The sequence below is a fragment of the Dermacentor variabilis genome, unplaced genomic scaffold, assembly GCF_050947875.1.
Source record: "Dermacentor variabilis isolate Ectoservices unplaced genomic scaffold, ASM5094787v1 scaffold_17, whole genome shotgun sequence".
In the NCBI taxonomy this organism is placed as follows: domain Eukaryota; kingdom Metazoa; phylum Arthropoda; class Arachnida; order Ixodida; family Ixodidae; genus Dermacentor; species Dermacentor variabilis.
The window spans coordinates 3,056,363-3,062,460 of NW_027460335.1; the positions used below are offsets into that span (position 1 = coordinate 3,056,363).

Sequence of the window (6,098 nt, forward strand, 5' to 3'; positions counted from 1 at the left end):
TTCAACGCGACAGGTAGAATACGAAGATACGGCGTGTTGTAATTGCTCCGTCTTCAACGGTTGTTGTGCGAGCTGCATCGATGTGTTTGTTTGATCGTGTGTTATTAGGTTTGCTGTAATGAAATGAGACGTAGTTCGCGAGCACGAAAGTGCCAGAAGATGGCTTGAGTCTCGCTGTAAGCACGCCGTATGCGTGGCGTGCCAGCTAAATGTGGACCAACGATTTTCATGCCGTGGAGTGCGTTCCCTTTGTCTCCGCTGGTTGTCGTGGAAAGCTTGGTGGACAGCGCAAAGAAGTAATGCGTATTATTAGCGTGCCTCAGCTCGTCCACTACCCAGCGGATCGCAGACGCATCACTGGAAACTTGGAGAGCGCCTTTCGACCTCGCCGTACTGTTGAAACAGTAAGCAATCGTGCTCGCCAACTACACGTGCGTTCATCCGTGTTGTGTGTGCTTCCCGTGTGTGTATAGAGTGCCTTGCGAACGTAGCAAGTGGAACACCCACGTCAACAGTGAACCCTGTGCTGATACTTGCTACGCGCTGGTTGTAAAAATTGTGTACGCAACTCTATTGCCACAGTGCGGAATTGATAATCCTGATAAGCGTTTGCTTCCGGAAATCGTGTTCACCTTGTGCAGCTGTGCGTGAGCTCCCGCCTGTCTGCTAAAGTTGCATAGTAACGACCCGTCTACCTCTTCATCGATTCTTTCTTCGATGACGTTTCCTCACTTATAAATGCTTCGACGTTGTGCACAATCTCTGCTTACAAGGTTTTTGGCTAACGAACAGTTCTAGGGAAAAAATGTAAGCCAATCACAGCTTGCTACTAGTACAGCTTTATTTCCAAGACAAGATGTGTTGACATAACTGACTTAACTAAACATGACAGGGGAACGTTGCCTATACTAAGTAATGGAAAAAACATTAAGATTAGATTGTAATCTGCTGCTGCGGCGCGTCCAAAACTTTATTTGATGTAGAGGTCCCTATTGTCATGACATTCGATAATTTCAAGCATTTGCTCTCTTTCCACATTAGGGCAGACATTGTTTTCATGACCCTTTTAGGTGCTGATTGCATGTTTTCATTATATCACAGCTTTATTGTGCCACTGCTATAAGCTAACATAGACCTCATTTTGTAGTGGCGAGGCCGTGACCCACAACATAAACTACAAGATCGAGGAGCCCCCAGAAATGCAGACCCTGTGGATATATGGCTGCAGCAGCATGGCGTGTGATCTGGATGGTCATGTCAGGTGTGTATGAAATGTATGTGTTCCAAAAAGGGGGCTTGGTGTCATTCATGGTGAATTTTGTCAACACATTCCATACTGCAGCTTACTAAAGAGACTAAATATTTATGCAACCTTATTGAACTTGCTACCTATTTGTGTGCATATCCATTATGCCCACATTATTGTGTTCTGTATAAAACTATACCTAACCTTTCCTGATGTTTAGTATTTCTTTTGCGTAAGTTGCTTACCTGCAAGTTAAATATAATTTTTGCTTTGTACTTAGCGTATTTATGACTTTATTGTGGTTTTATTCTTTGAAAACTATTTCCTATACTATACCCCTTACTAACTAGCTATACTAACTATACCCCTTATTTGCATAATTTTTTTTCTGTTTGTGCTACAATCTCGTGCAGTTTTCTGTGCATGTAGCAATTCGAAGTGTAGTGGACTAAATATGTCACAGGTCTAAGCACGTAGTGTGCACACCTTTGTTTATCATTGATATCTTTACAGTTACTTCTCCGTTCCCTTAGTAACAGCCACTGCGAAATACACATTTGGTGAGCTTTAATTTCTTGAAAATTACTATGATGGTCAGTATTTACTATGCTGCATTTACTTCAGTAGTACATAGGCACAGACTGATATGGATACCTTGTGACCTACACAGGATGCCTTTTTTGTTTCTTGCATTAAAAATGGCGGCTCACCCACATGTCTTACTATATATGTGGTATGCCTCATCGATTTCACTTGTCAATTTTTACAGTGGAGGAAAACAGATAAACGATTGTAATCCAACATGAAGCCCCGTTGTGGAAATGTACGGCCAAGTTGGATGACCATACTGGTCTTTTGAATGAAATATGGTGGTCTCTTATACACATACGATACCGGCCAGTTTGCCCGATGTACACTTGACCACATGTGAAAGGGATACAGTACGCTGCCTGTGACACACACGCCAATTTTGGTGGTATCTTTCACCGAGTAAGCGTCCCTTGCCTGCTTGCCTTTCTCAATTCTCTTGCACACTGCTGTGCATATAGGCACCCCGACAAGAAAGGCTTGCTTAGATACCACTAAATTTGTCTTGTGTCTGTCAGAGGTAGTGTAGTCTATTCTTGTGATCATGTGTATATTTGGTCAAATGTACATGCAGCAGATTGGCCGGTGCCTCAACACGTGCCTAAGACAGCACCATAATTCACTCCCCGGATCAGTATGTTCGTCCCACTTGACCATGCACCGATGGGACTGGGGCTGCACGCCAGATTTAGACTGTTCATCTGTTTTGTTCAGCTGCGGCAACCAATTGACCAACAAATTCGCTGAGGAATACCACATAAAAAGACTGGGTCACAATCTGTTTACTGAATTGTCTGCAACCTTCGTAGGAACAAATTTGTTTGTTGCAACTAGTTTTAGGCACGTTATTTCTTGTTAAATTTTCTGCTTGACCTACAGAGCAGTTATGCAATCAATTTTCAAAGAGACATGATTAGTATAATTTTTGTTTTCTGTTTTTCACATGCCATGTTGCAAGAAGGACCCTTTTTAATTAAAACTGAATTAACTTTTCAATTGCAATTGGGAAGTCTTATCATTGCGTTTAGGATACATATCAGTGTACATACCTGTACTAGATTAGAAACTAATTGATTCAATAACTCAAAAAGCACGAATATACTGTGTCCATTGTATCTGACAGTGACACTGCGACTGTGTTCCAAATACCACTAATTGGCAGTTATCCATCATAATTTGCGAAAACAACTTAAAACATTATTGTTCCCCATACAATGGATACTTACATGCATCATCATGATTGCTCAAGCTCCATGTGAGAAATTTATTATTGGCATATTAAGCATAGTACATACCAACTATGGCTAACAGCGGATGGAATATTAATTTTGTCTACCGCTCAGCAATAGAAGCCAGTAGGTCATTCCCTTCTTTTCAAAAAATTTGTTTCCTATGCACAGTGTGACGTCTGTATAGGACTCTTAGCTCATGGGTGTTCCTGCTTGCTTATCTTATGAATGGGGAATGTGTTGTCATTGCAAGATGAGATTAATGTGTGACTAGGCTGTTGTCGTTTGGAGATGCTTTTTGTCATCAGCAATGATATTCTACTGCCAGGCACATTGGCCCAGTGCTGATGTCACAGTATCTTGGGAAAGTAAAGATATTGTCAAAAATGATTCTCAAAAGAACTGCCGCTGTTTGGCAGAGTGGTGGGGAGGTGGGGTGTTCTGCCACTTTTCTGTTATAATTTTTTTCTCAAATACTGAAATGAAACTTAGCATAATGCTACAACTATATAGATATTTGTGGCGTGTTTGTGCCTGCTAATACATTATGGCTGAATGTTCATTACACCTTTTGAAAATTAATTTCAATTGTATTTTCCAGGCTCCAGCGTCGCCGTTACTAGACGGACCAAATGAGGCCAAAAACTAGCCTTTCCTCGCTCCTTTCCTGGGAAGTGAAATAGCAGGTGATCATGTAAGAATGAACTTGCAACATGTGAGCAGTAGCCAAAGCTCCATACAGGTCATGCTGGTGGTGGAATGATAAGACAAACCGCAATATTTATTTGTTTACTTATTCACTTAATATTTATTTATTCATATCTCGTGAATACTGTGCAGTTTTTCAGCAAGGAATCAGATAAAATAAAGAAATATCATTGCATCAAAGTAAACATGTTATTTGAAAAAGCATAATTCACGTAGCACAGTACCATGATAAAACATTTTCAGACAACTAGTCTGCTTTTGATACGAATTCATGAAAACTGCAAATTTTGAAGAAACAGAGCAGTAAGGTTAACAAATCTTACTCGTAACTAAAAAATGAGATCACATTTCTGTTGGACCTAATACCATAATTTAATCTGGCAAATTAGAGATACCATATGCTGCTCTAATATACAATCACTAATTTATGAGTAGATGTGCGAAACTCTCAAACATTGCAACAATTTCATGTAAGCTGTAAATTCATATATAAAGTTTGTTGACTTTAGACATAGCAGATGGAGTCTGCAGAACTGTGATATCTCTTTCTGGCACAGAGACTGGGATTAGTAAGCTTCGTGGTGTTATTTTTCTTAAACCTGCCAAATAGTTCTTCCTGCAACAAGTTGAATTCTTAAATGCCACAAACTTCAAATTAGTGCTGTGGTTGTCTCAAAAGTATTTCTGTATTTTGGATGTATTTGAGTAGGAAAATTTACAGAATTAACGAACTTGTGCTAGTTGTTCTTTATTTTTTTACCGTTGCAAACTCAGTCCTTTTCCTTCAAGTTTTGCTATTTTCAGCAAATTTTAATAAATATTGATGGTTTTAATGTAAAACTATGATTTAAACATTTTTAAATGTATCAAACCTCATCAAATTTGATTCCATAGTTGCCGAGGAAAACTATTTTACTGTTTATGTGCATTACATAGGAGCTCCTGAGCTAAATCTTTTTTAGTCATTGCGTGTGTCGGTCTGGTTTGTATTTCTCACCCTAATTAGAATATTGGCTCTGATCTCAAAATTGTTTACAACGAAATACAAGCTTTTAAACTTTGTACGATATATGCTGTACTGCTCTATGAAAACCACTGTTTGCCACATTTTTGCAGGGCCTGCTAGTGCTAATTTTACACATAAACATAGACTAATATGCTGTGTGGTTTCGGTATATGGTGCACTTATCTGTGAAAGCCATTATTTGCCACATTTTCGCAGCGACTGCCAGTGTTATTTTTGCACTTAAAAAACTAAAATGCTGTGCCGTTTCGTCAGGCTGACACAACATTGCAGTGCACATTCATATCAGTCTATTTTCAGGCTTTAGTATCCAACCGTTCAATGTGCACTGCTGGAACAGGCACTCCTGTTGCAGTTTTAATGGTATGGTTTCTTGTCGTAGTCAAGCCTGTTATTGCCAGGTGTCAACTGTAATCAAGTCTGCCACTGATTCTTTTACCTCATGTTTCGCGTGTTTGCACCACCAGCTTGACCTGAGAAGCATGTTGGCAGCTACAGTTTGTGTGTTGCAAGTTCTAGTCTGAAGCGTGTATGTCACATATATGAAGTCTGAAGTGCAATAAACATTTCAAGCTGAATACTTTGTGGTTGTAGCACCAATTATTTTGCCACTGCATTTACTGTAGTCCTTATTGCCTACAGTAGAACTTTGGTAAATTGCAAGTACTTTACACATATCGGCCTAGCTTTTATAGGCATTCGCTTGTAGGTACTCGAAAGCAACTGCATAGAAATATTCTATAGAATTTTGTCTTTAGCGTCTCTAAAGCAACTCGATAGAAATATTCTATAGAAATTTGCCTTTAGCATCTCTAAAGCAACTCGATAGAAATATTCTATAGAAATTTGCCTTTAGCATCTCTAAAAAAACTCGATAGAAATATTCTATAGAAATTTGTCTTTAGCATCTCTAAAGAAACTCGATAGAAATATTCTATAGAAATTTGTCTTTAGCATCTCTAAAGAAACTCGATAGAAATGTTCTATAGAAATTTGTCTTTAGCATCTTTAAAGCAACTCGATAGAAATGTTCTATAGAAATGCGTCTTTAGAGTTCCTATAAGAATGCGGTGGCCAAATAACTTTTGAAACTCTATAGGAAAATTCTATAGGCAATCAAGATAAACACAATAGAGTTCTATAGAGAACATTCAAAAGACTTTCTAAAAAAACACATTAAAAATTTTTGTAAGGGTGCGCCGCTACTTGTCAGGACACCTAATTGAATTTAACGTAACTTCAATGCAACGTTTTTGGTATCGATATTGCGCGGCGCATTTGTCACATCACACGTCAAATAGCA

At 38.9% G+C, this 6,098-nt stretch overlaps 1 long non-coding RNA gene across 1 annotated transcript; it reads left to right on the plus strand.

The window, feature by feature from the left end:
• Nucleotides 1-780: 780 nt before the first annotated feature.
• Nucleotides 781-5,375, plus strand: LOC142568157 (uncharacterized). Its single transcript, XR_012825375.1, has 2 exons — nt 781-1,261; nt 3,665-5,375. It is a non-coding gene; the product is annotated as an uncharacterized LOC142568157 (long non-coding RNA).
• The last annotated feature ends 723 nt before the right edge of the window (nt 5,376-6,098 follow it).